Here is a 13,072-nt window from a genome sequence, read left to right on the forward strand (position 1 = left end):
GAGTTTGCTTTCGTGGTATATTTCCACGCTTATGATGCCTTTAAAAATGAAATGCTCGTTTTGTGAGGTTGCGGGGTCTTAAGATATGGGTGGGATGGTGGTGTTCCAGCAAGCTTTATGTTTGTGGACTACCCTAGAATGCGATTCAGCAATCAACGAAGCCACGGGCAGTCTGCCGCTCACCCTCTCCAAATCACACGAACCAGATTACAATGGACGGGTAAAGTTGTGACCGTCACAGATCGCTAGTCTTCTGTTTTTTTTTCTTCACGCGAACCTTTTCGGCCTCGGCGAGCATTGCGTATACCAATTTCGCCTGCTGTGGTCGTAAAAATGCCTTTTATATGCCGTAAGTTAGCACTTGACTCAAAATAAAAATCCAGTGAGTCGGAGGAACCCCACCGCAACTTCCAGTAGTGATGAGATTGCTTAAAGGTAACGAAGGAATCATTAATTCACTGTTTAAAAAAAATCCTTACGGCAAAAACTACCATGGTTACAATATGTTTGGAAAAAAAGATGGCGATCTCCATGGTAACCGGCTGCGGTGCCGTCTGACTTTTCAGGTCCATTGTGCATTGATTTCGCAGGAGGGGGAGGAGAGGACAATAGAAGAAGCGACAACTGGCTGTATCAAGTTATAAGCGTCCGCGCCATTACCCCTCTATACCCCTGACGGAGTGGTTGGTTGGAGCATATTCCCTCAGGGTGAATAGAAAGAAACCAGATCACTAAAGTAGTTTGCTCATTAACCAAAATCTACAACCAAAACTCCAACCCCACATCACTTCATCAACTGGATTTGAAACTGGCTGCTGCACAGCACTTTCTACACATTATGCATCGCAAATATTTTCATAATTCCAGTTTACAAAAGGACAGGATATAATATTACCTCGACAAGGTTTCCTATGTACACAATAGGCAGAATATATGTATGATGAAAACTAATAATGGTGCCCATGAACAAATGAAGGTGTAGATATTAAATGCAGTCGAATTAAAAAAGAAACATGTATTTTTTGGGAGCAAGAAAAAAATATTGATTCCCTCTCGCAGTCAACCAATACTGACATCGAGGTCATCCTCAATGTTTTCCTGGTCTTAACACCGACTCGTAGGTATCAAGTTGAAGTCATATATCCGCAAGTTTTTCTTCATCACTCCTCTATTTTACTTGTGCTGACACTGGATGTTCTTGAATATTTGAGGTTCCCTCTATGAAAACATACATATAACGGCAGCGTTTGAACTCACAAATAGATAATATTATTTGTATGACAGTGTTTTTTCTAACAAAGTTAGCCATATCTTACGAACGCCAACATACTGCGGAAGATCAGATTATATAAATAAAATAAGAGAGATAGACTGCAGAACAGTATTATGTAGATGTATTGTAGCCTACTAACTTATATATTCTCTAATGCATGTTTCTGAATTTTCTTATTATTTGTAACAGCATGTTTTGTGTGTTCTTGCTTTATTGGCAGGAAACCTTAACGAGTAGTGGGCAAGTTTTGCCTTTGAGTGAGTGTGGTGTAGTATAATTAGTTAGTATTCGTAACGTTATTTTGGATCGTGTGGTTTGCATGTGGGAATCCTGTTGCATGCCGATGATTGATCATCCCCCCTACCAAACACCCTGGAGGTGGCTGGCAGGGTATTATTTAGATGTCCTTCCATTGCTGCGCAGCCTAAAACAAGCATGTTGCTTTAAGCCAATGAAGTTTCTGCTCACCGAAATTCCACGATTTAAAAAAAATACACGTTACGGACACCAAGATACAAGCCACTGAAATAAATGATCAATATCAAGGCAAAATATACGGCAATGGGGTGGGGGAAAAAAGGCAGGTTCCACCGAGATTTGAACTCGGATCGCTGGATTCAGAGTCCAGAGTGCTAACCATTACACCATGGAACCGATTTGAATAGTAAAGTTTCAAGAGTAGTAATCACACCACCACCAGAATTTTTAATATTGGTTAGATCAAGAACCCTACATGTAGGGTTCTTAGGTTAGATTTTCACTGATGCCTGGTTACAAGATCTTGTTGAATCATTTTTATTATTAAATACAATCATGTGCATATAGCAATAATTAGTTTGCTTGGTGGTATGTTTTGAGAGATGGAAAAATTCAGCTAGTGGAATATTTTTAATAGATTTTATTCGAGTCCTGACACTGGTATATTCCTTTCTCCCTTTACGTGAATGTGAGATTTTCTACAAATGAAATAATTCATTCGCTAGAGCCTTTTTACGTGAAATATTTTTTTACGAACTAGTGTTCGTGACATTGTTTCCTTGCCTGAACGAAATTATTAGAGGTTCTTTTTGGTGTTCAGTCATTGAGACACCGTTTTCATACAATTTGACGCTGGGCACGATGCCATTTGCAGTATTCAAGATTTCATGGAGGAGGCGCACTACGTATTTATGTGTGTTTACATTGCTCTGCATACTAAAATTTTCACGTTGATTTAAGGCAATAGAATATCTGAGCCCGAAAACACACGCTATAAAAAATACACGCCACCGATTCCACCATGCAAGTCACGGAAATAAATTGTCATTATCAAGGAATTTGGCCATCATTCCAGCTCCACACCATCATTAGGTACAATATTCAATTAATGAGTTATACATCGTTTTTCACCTCCTAATGGTTAATGTTGCTAGCTGCTTTACAGATTGCATCAGAATGTATTGATGATTTTTCCATTCATGTTTCCACCACGCACAGAGTTTTCATTGAATCTTCTGGTGAAATTGCCGTAGCTGCGAGAAAAAAAAGACAGGTTCCACCGAGATTTGAACTCGGATCGCTGGATTCAGAGTGCTAACCATTACACCATGGAACCGATGATGTAGACGTTAGCACTCAGCAAATAGATCTCCCCCCTGTTGAAATCAGGTGTGTTGGCTATTTAGAGAGGCTATCGGAGGATTCAAATTTACTACCACTAACAAAAACTACGCAATATGAACGCTACATCTACATCTACATCTACATAATACCCTGCGAGCCACCTCTAGGGTGTTTGGCAGGGGAAATGTGTTACATGCGCTACATGTTACACAGAAGCTGTTGGATTAATTTCCATCCTACCTGTGAAATCCGTCTGCCCATGAAGCTAGAACGTGCAAAACAAGCCGTTAGAAATACTAGGAATTCAGAAACATGTAATAAGGAATATATAAGTTAGTATGCTAGACTATCAACCAACTAACCTATTTTGAAAGGCCAGGAAAACAAATAAATAATAAAACAACATATAATGCACAAAAACTCGACTTAAAAAAGATACTAGGCATGTGAGATAGCCACTGACAAGCGGTAATTACAGAGGAAAGAGGAATGAGAGTTTTGAGGCAGTTGTTGGTAAGAGATAGCCGAATCGATCTTACATTTCGACATCGATGAATGCCGTTTTACACGGGGCACGGAATTGCGCAGGTTAGAACTGCATTGATTTATGAAATGGCGTGGAATTGCGCGAATGCATGAACGAAATTAGAACAGGGGCTATTTTGCCATCTCACGTCCACGCATTCTCGCATATGTTCTAGCAATTCACCCACCGCTTCACACGACGCAATTTTGGCTGTGCCTTCGTACACACGTCAGATTGTGCAAGTACGTGCCCCGTGTAAAACGGCCTGAAGTCCTAACGCTGCCGTTATGGTGTCTAATCGATCGCGGAGATAACGACATATTATTACCCATTGTGTACGTCGCAAAAAAATGAAAAATTGAGCAAGTGGAGCATTTTGAATAATTTCATTCAAGTCCTGACAATTGAACTTGTAAGTGAAACGATATAATGTGATTCCGGCTTAATCCGAGGGAGGGGAGGGGGACGACAACTTGTTGCTGCAAGTTGCAAGGGGGGGGTGACACTCTCCTGCCCCCCCCCCTCTCTCCCCCTTGGCCCCTGGCACAACAGTAGTATTGTAGGTTGGCGAGAGGGGGGGAGGAGGAGGAAAGAGAATGAGAGGGGAAGTAGGGGAGGCGGGAGCGTGGGTGGGGGTAGGAGGGGGGAAGTGGAGGGGCGGGTGTAGATTTAAATTTTAGCGGAGTCGATTTCCGCGTCGGAGCGTCCTTGAATTCGCTTCAAGGGCACGCGTTACGCACGGCTTCAAGGATAATAAGCTCGACAGAATGAATGGTTTTCGCATCAGCCCAGATTTGATCATGTTCTGGAGTGGCGGAACCACAGAAGAGGGGGGGGGGTAGTAGGAGAAGGGGGAAACCCCCCTCAATATGCCCCCCCCCTAAAAATAAGGGACGAAGTTTTTTCTCTCTGAAGAGATGCAGATGAGGCCACATTCCAGCTCAAGGGAGCTTGATTCGTGCTACCGATTCGAGCGTTTGTGCTCGCGAGGTATAGCACTGAAAATTAAATAATTCAATGTGATATACATGGTGTTTCTGGAGGAATCAGCATTATTTTAGGAGGTGGTAAGGGAGATAGTTTTAAGCATTTTTTGTTCATAAATATGGGGTCGCAACTACTTAGTTACCGAGCCATGGCAACGTAAACATTCTGAGTAAAATTGGATATTGGAATATTTCCACTGATTGTGAGTTTTTCTTTTGATACTACGCGTTTCGTTGCTACAAACAACATTATCAAGTGTAATATAAGTCTCAAGTGTTCTTCCTTATGTAGGCCTTGGGCTTGAAGGGGAGGGGTGAGTTGAAGGATGGGGTTTGGGTGTCGAGAAATGGGGAAATTGAGGGTTGTGGGAGAAAGGGTCGTTTTTTTAGTGTTTCAGAAGAGGGAAGGGAGTGAAAGAAAGGTTCCAGGGTGGATGAACATACAAGTAAGCATTCTGTCGGATGCACTCTGCAGTTAGGACCACGAAAACGGTTTTTCTTGGGTGTCCAACCTTATCGACATTTTATTTACTAGCCTGGATTTGTAAGGACATTAAATAATTAAGCTCGAATTAAAAAGTGCGATTATAATTGTCTTAAGGCCTGGTTACACGGTACATGAGAATGTACAAGAAAATGTGAGAATGTCTGAATCTCAGAATGAACGCGAAAATGCACCGTGTAACCACGCAAAATGTAAGAATGTATGAATTTCTGAACGCCTGCTCTAATTTCGTTCATAAAATCATACAATTTGAACTCAGAGTCACCTGGTGGCAGACTACGAAAACGACACATTCATTTCTGGCTTGTATAGGCGAATTATTTGTTTAGGTACGGCCCCGATTGTAATTTGGATTTAATATGATCTTGCTGGACTTGGATATCTCACTGATTGGATATGGGTAGCGAAAGAATGGAACACAAGAAAAGGGGATGGGTAAAAGGAAGGATCAGATGGAAAGGCCATTAATGTATAAACCGCGAGAATTGTCCAAGAATAAGATCCAAATGATCGTTAAAAGGTCATAAAAAAGCATGTGATAGGCAATGAAATAAGTTTCAAGTACTATTTACGCTGTATTTACTCGAGTTCCTGTTTTTGAATCAAGACCGACTGCAAAACGAGTCGAAATTTTAGGTGTTGCATTGACATGCAGCGAACGCTATTGGCATCGCAGTAATAAATATTGAATTTACCTTGCCAAAATCCTCATATTTCTCGTATATTCCTGTAGCGTGCGCCGATTCACAGGAGAAGAATGGAGAGAAATCACGACACACTCGCTTTCAAGTCTAAAATTCAACTGCCTTTATTATGTCCTGTTTATTATATCACAAGGCTTAAGGGCACGAGAATTTTTTAAAATGTACTTTTATTATGGAACACTACTATCCAACAAAATTTTAACGATATCGGCGAAAGACATTTCGTGAATATTCCGTGTTAGGGGATCCTTTCGACGAGAGGCCGGCCGCCCCTTACATTCCTTATTTTTCTCCGTGGTTTAATCGTAATCAGTATTTATTCTTGTAAATAGCCACTTTCCTTATGATTTGATCCTACAATAGGTAGAATGATATGTACATTTATAGAGTTGTTTACAAAGTTAAATAAGTAATTTGACAAAATCCTGCGGTAACCCTGATTTAAGAGTGTACTTACGTTGAGGATATCCCGTTGACAATATAGATAATGTATTTGACTCCATTCTGTGGATCATCAACCACTTATTCCTCTTATTTTTGTCCCTTCGAACACAAGCAAAAAACTTCTCCGGCGAGTAAATAGAGGTACTAGACGTCGGGGCACTTTATATGGTTTTATGGGATACACGATTTATATGGTTTTCACACGTTTTTCTATTGAATGTTCATGCTGCAATATACTTACTGCATTAAGCAAATGATGTAGGTGTGTAACGTAGATCACAATCTGCAATCAACTTATTTTAATTTAATCTTTCCAAAGCCCCCCAAACAATCGCCTTTATTTATTTCAACAATGCCTTGGCAACCCAATACTTTCACAATCCGAAGTTTGACGTTAAAGCAGCAATTATATTCGCCAAATTAGCGTTTGAGTCCCTACATCGACACTTTTTCTATCCACTTCCTCAGTCTGTCATCAGTGGATTCCAGGCCGTGATGTAACGCGCGCACGCTCCGTCACGTGTTTTCAAACAGTCGATGAAGATTATTTTTAAAGACTCATATCTCAGCTATAAAACATTATTCATCCGCGAAATTTTCGGCGAGTACATTTGAGGTAAGGATCTTATTATTCTAGTACTTTAAAAAAAGTTTGCATGTTCCCTATTGGTTTATATTTGAAGTTGAAATAATTTGTTGCGCATTTAAAAATGTACGAAAAAATGTCCGAAAAAATGTACCGTGTAACCACCTATTCGTGGATCTTGTCCATGAGAATGTACAAGAATCTGTTCAGAAAACCATTCAGAAAAATGTACAGATTCTTGTACATTCTAATGTACCGTGTAACCAGGCCTTTAAAAAATTATTTTGAAATGGGCGAAATCGTGTTTTTGCTCGCTCAAAGCTCTTGTGTAATTAGCTTTGTGCATTTTATTTTTCACGTAAAAGGTTTAGGACTTAGTCCCCTTGAGAACCATAAACTTACATAGGGCAGCTTGCTATTATTGATGAAGCGTTCTCACTCTTCCGACGTTACCGCTGTCCAATATTTGCCTTCCTCCTACTCTGATGTGATATCATGTTAGGCTGAATAAGTGTTATCGGCTAAAGCCGCTTTAGTCTTTGGGTACTTTTCACTTTCAACGAACCCTCATTTATAAGTCAGCAATTCTAAAGGTGCCTTTACACTGTGTAACATGTTTTATAAAAAAGTTACATATCACATGTTTTACGAAAAAGGTAAAAAATCCGTCAAATATGTTAATTGTAGCACTGTGTTTTAAAACAAAATATCGTGTTATACAACAAGTTTTTGCTTTCCCGCTTCGTGTGGGAATGGCATGTTACACGGATTTGTAACTTTTTCGTATAACATGTCACATTTAAGTAGCTTTATATAAAATGTTACTCAGTGTAAACGCACCTTAAAACTACTTTGACGCAGCTCTCCATTTCGCTATCTTACACGTTAGCCTTTGCATAGTAAAGCATTCTACTCTTTTAGATCCTTAATAACCTGTCCTAAAATCGAGGCTGTCCTTTGTCCTTCTTACTTTCCACCTTTTCTTCTACGATTGTTTCCAGCTGGCCATCATGCCTCATCATGTGATCATCTAAGTTTTCTCATCATGTCTTCTTCTTAGGGTTTTCTCTGGAAGACTTCTCTTTTCTCCATAGCACATTAGCATCATCTTAGCACTTTCTCATTACTTACGCAGTCAAGTCCTTACATCTTCTGCATTCTTCGGTACACTACATTTCGAATGCTCCCACTCTTGACTTCTCTGCTTCTGTCAATGCCTCACTCATACACAGAAATCTGCTCCACATGGAGAATGATGTAAGTAATGCAATGTTTTTTTGCTTCTGAGTTAGTGTTCTCAAAATTCATAGAAAATAAAATATTTGATACATATATAATAGGAATATGAAAGAAAATTCATATTAAAAAATTACTAATGACTGGACATATGCGACAGGGTAAGAAAATACATCATTTGGCACATTTAGAATTTTATTCTGTGAATCGGCTGCTAAATTAGATGCAGAATCATTGGGACGCATATCGTTATATTTCCTGCAGACCAGAAATCTGAATAAAATATTTGTTTGGGAAAATCTTTCCAGTCTCTTTCAAACAAAGAAACGATATCATATCCTGATCTCAGAGAGGAAAAACTTCGATATTCGTGCTTGGTTATATTATCGTCAAGATAATGGAATAGAATATTATTGAAATCCCTAGTTGATAATCATCTAGGTCAAGTATGATGCATGCGCAAATAGAGACAACGTACATATTGTGATTTACATACACCTACTAGGTCAGTTTGGTTCGTTTTTATGCGTCAATAAAAAAAATAATTATCGATAATAACCTCATTTTATTATGGAATTTGCCTTGGCAAGAGTTTTGTTTATATTAAAATAATCATATTTTGATAATATGGCGACATTACAAAATAATAGCTTTTAAAATCAAAAGGACAAAAATTTATACAATTTTTCATTCCTGCGTATGGTTATACTAATTTGCGGTGTCATAAACGGTTTACTGGTTTTCAGACAGTCTCGAAAAATATAATTCAATAATTATTTTTAAATATATATTTTAGTGAAAATCTTATAATTTTAAACAGCGTATTTAATGTAAACAAAATTATATCGAGGGTAAATCATTGAGGCATAGTTATACTTGTGTTGCATTTTTTGCATCGTGCTCGCTATCAACTCATTTTTCGTATCCACGTCGACTGTAATTTCACCTTGGAGTACTCTACTATGAAATGAAATAGGAATGAGGAACTGAATGTTAGTATAAGGAGTTGAAAGCGCGAAACGAAATACCTAACAACGAATTAAAAGCAGTTATGACGCCCAGGAAAGCGTAAATTTTGAAAAGAAGCAGTGCAAAGTAAATTACTGTAATCAATGGGGGAAATAAGTAAAATTAAAGGCGACAAAAAACATGCCCCGGGTGAGGATCGAACTCACGACCTTAAGATTATGAGACTTACGCGCTGCCTACTGCGCTACCGAGGCGTTGCGAAGGGGAGCGAAAATTACAGTATTTGTATAATTTGTAGATTCCCTTGGGTAGAGCTTTCATTCATATTCCTTGTCCTTAGAAGTTTATTTTCGTAGTTTATTTATTTCTTCACAATGCATTTTTCTCTAAATATTATTATGCGTGAATTTTATGCATTATTTTAGCAACTTATGTTATCCTCTTCTTCAAGCAGCACTGACGTATCGAGTTCGATCATGTTCTTGCTTTCCCGCGGGCCATGCTTTTTCAAATTCCCTCCTATTGTTATTGCGATGAAGATAATTTGATGGCTATATGCCTGGCTATCTTTTATATGCTTCGTAATGCAATTATAGAGTTTTGGTGTACCAGTGGTTCAATTTTAAACGCATCATACCAACTGTTTTTTTTTCAATTTCACTCCAAATCCCACTTTTCTCGAGTGAAACGCTGGCGGTGGAAGATTTATGGGAAAAAAGGAGTTAATTAATAATTCATAATTATAACTTGAGCCTCCTTTGTGAGACAAAATAAGGTCCCCTACCAATATAAAAATCATTTGTCCTTACCATTGCAGGTACAACACAAAAATTACGGAATGATGCTGTCTCAATGTAAGAAAAAAGTAAGAACCAGCAAGGCAATGAAGTAAATAATTGATAATTATTTAAATAATTCACAATTGTTTATATATCGATGTTTAATAAAATCTTAGAATTCATCAGGATTGGCGAAAACTAGATGAGCACGGGTAACTGATATCAGTGTAATTTTAAGAAAATAGATGAATAAATGTTAGATAAAAGCCATGATTCGAAATTTAGAAATGCAACTGACGGGGTTCAAACCAGCGACCATCAGCACAGCTGCCGAGCTCTCCGATTCGTAGGGAGTACTATACATTAACAGAAATTTTGGCCTCCTAATGTTTGATTTTAGGGTGTTAAAGACTGTTGTACTATTTATTAGGCTGTCATTGGATTTTTTAACACGTGATAAAATTGCAATGTACGGTGAAGACGTTGATGGGAGTCTCCGGAAGATGTGCTTCCATGTGGGAAGAGAAGTGTGAGGATTGGAATTTAATTCGTTCAATTCGTATCAGGCTCAACTATGTGTATATTGATATTCGAAAATGAAAAGACGACTTCGTCGACTTCCATTGGTTTATTTCTTCGGTACGACATGTTTCGACCCATAGATGTCATTATCAAGTACCGTACAGACCTTGAACTTAATCTGAACAAATGCACGGCGGTGCATTGCTTGGGTATGTCGTCCAACTATACCCATGCACCTATATATTTTCATGGTAAAAACATAAAAGTGTAAGTGTTTTGTATGATGTTTGGCACGATATGGTGAAAGTTCTTTAGAGTAGTAAAATAAGACATTGCAATATTTCCACTGAGTTTTATTATGACAATACGCCTTTCATCGTTTCAAACAATAAAAAAAGTATTCATACACTTGATAATGCTGTTGTTGAAGTTTATTCGGGATTGCCACCGGATAAGGTTCTCCATCTCTGCCGACGTTTCGATGGCCGAGTCGTCCATCGTCATCAGGGCATCGTCATCGTCAAGCCCTGATGACGATGGACGACTCGGCCATCGAAACGTCGGCAGAGATGGAGAACCTTATCCGGTGGCAATCCCGAATAAACTTCAACAACAGCATACGCCGGGAAAACCTCAGATCTTTCTTCACTTGATAATGCTGTTTGCAACAACGAAACGCGTAGTGTCATACAAAAACTCATTGGAAATATTGCAATTTCTTATTTTACTAATAAAGGTGTAAGATGAATAGAAGAAAATCTGAGATTACGATAATGTAGAACCCCTTGTGGGGAACACATGTGGGAAATATTTTTTACTGAGCCTTGAATAAGCAATAATGGATAGGCTAAGCAATGATGGCTGTCAAGCATGTTGTGGGAAGGTATTCGAATAAAAAGTGACGCAGAGAACATCATGTTAGGAGTTCATTGTATTTTAAGTGTTTGAGAATAATTTTATTTTTTTGGCATCGCAATCTCTTCGTATCTTTTCTTCCTGACTTCCACTTCCTGAGGTTCCATTTGTCGCCGCGGTGGCGTGCGAGAGTGAAAGATGGATAGCACGTGGTCTGGCGGTGGTCGCGTCTGCGCTCGCTGAGGGTCCCGCGTTCGCTTCCTGTCTCGCTCCCCCATCTGCATTCAAGGAGGAGGAGGAGAGGGGGAGATTATATAACGGCGGTTGCGGAGAGTGAAGGTGTTGAGGAGGGGTGGTTGGTTGTAGATCGGTCGCGGGTCAGTCGAGACACGGGCGTTAATCAGTGTTCGTGCCAGAGCGAGATAATGCATCGGAAAGGGAGGCTAGGGGTAGGGTAGGCTGTGATTTATAGGGAAAATGAAAGAAAACGTAGACACTGGTAAAAATCTCTTGGGTTCCACGTCGGGTGAGATGTCCAACACTCCTTCCAACTATTGATGGAAAAATCGAATTCGATTTAAATCGAAAATCCAGTTTTAATAGTCAAATATCGGGGAGATAAAGTTGGTGCAGGAAAGTTTATCGGGTTTTCCACCGGTTGATGTCGTCCATGTCTCCATACGTTTCGAGCAGCGATTTCTTGATCATCCTCAGGGGATCTTTCGAAACTTCTGGAAACTTCGGGAGAGATGGACGACATCAACCGGCGGAAAACCCGAGAAACTTTTCTGCAACTGATACGCCGGGAAATCCTAAGATCTTACATCAAGCTGGTGGTTTCCAGCAATAATTTCTTAAACTTGAAGAACATTTTGGATGAATGAAATTACTTTGTTTCCCACAGAATTTTTACTAAAATCCTATCATGGTTTTGACGGTAAACTCCATCTTATGGTGACGTCATCTTCTGGACTATGAGATGACGTTAATTGTCGAAACCATGCGATAGTGTTTTAATAAAAATTCTGTGGATAAACAAAGTCAATTTTGTTCATCCAAAATATCGAGGAGATCTAGCCATGATCGTCGAGTTTCGATCCAAACTCGATTTTTCAACTTCGATCTCGACCATCGCGTTTGATCTCATTGTCAGCATCGTCACTACCGGCCTATGATAACAACATCCGTCCCATGTGGAAGACTTATCTAAGGACCGTAAAATTGTCGAGGCACGCCTTCGATCATCAAGTAAGCATCTTAATCAGTTGCTCTTTCTTAAACTTTGTACTGAATGGTTCCAAGTGGTTATCCTGAAACATTTATAAATGTATTTATGAAATTTTACTGTCATAAATTCAAGCCGATTATTCTAAGCAGATTTTTTGAGATTTTTTTTTCTACTTCTCAAATGTGTATTATGAGCCTTTTTTTTCGAAGGAATAATTGACATGGGTTTTTACGGAATTACCTCCGTGTTTGGGCGAATGCTAGGCCAATACCACTTTCGCAGTAATAAATCAACCCTAGCGATGCGGAGGAGGCCGCGAATACATTGTTATTAGGGATGGTCGGATCGGATACCTCGGATCCAAATATCCGCGGATATTGCCCTTCATCGGATACATCGGATCCAAAGTCGCGGAAGACATCGGATCTGATTCCGTAATTTTAAATAATAGCTTCAGTGAATGCAAAGCCCCATAAGGGTGGAAAGAGTTCCGATTCTACCTTCGAATGCGCCGTCGCATGCGATTCTTGTCCTACTCATTTCAGCCGCGTAGAATAAAAAAGGCAAAATACGACTGGCATATAGTGTGACTCTTCCCAAGAAAATGAACGATCATTGGGGGAATCTCAACGTCAGGAATTCGAAAATGCATTTGGATCCGAAAATATCCGATCCGAAAGATCCGGCTCCGAAAATCAAGGATTCGATCCAAATCCGGATCCGAAAAAAATCCTGGACACGTCCATCCCAAATTGTTATTATTATTATATTTTTTAAGAATATGATATTCTGTGTAATTGTTATTTATTCGCGGAGTAAACCATTGCTTACGGAATGGCACTTGTAAACCAGGATAA

General features: G+C 39.3%; 2 non-coding genes across 2 annotated transcripts; both read right to left on the reverse strand.

Annotated features, from left to right (window-relative positions):
* Positions 1-1,855: 1,855 nt before the first annotated feature.
* On the reverse strand, positions 1,856-1,927 carry Trnaq-cug. Its single transcript has one exon. It is a non-coding gene; the product is annotated as a tRNA-Gln (tRNA).
* A 7,085-nt stretch (positions 1,928-9,012) lies between these two features.
* Trnam-cau lies at positions 9,013-9,085 on the reverse strand. The gene has a single exon. It is a non-coding gene; the product is annotated as a tRNA-Met (tRNA).
* Positions 9,086-13,072: the final 3,987 nt, after the last annotated feature.

Source organism: Ischnura elegans, chromosome 2 (assembly GCF_921293095.1).
Source record: "Ischnura elegans chromosome 2, ioIscEleg1.1, whole genome shotgun sequence".
NCBI classification, from domain to species: domain Eukaryota; kingdom Metazoa; phylum Arthropoda; class Insecta; order Odonata; family Coenagrionidae; genus Ischnura; species Ischnura elegans.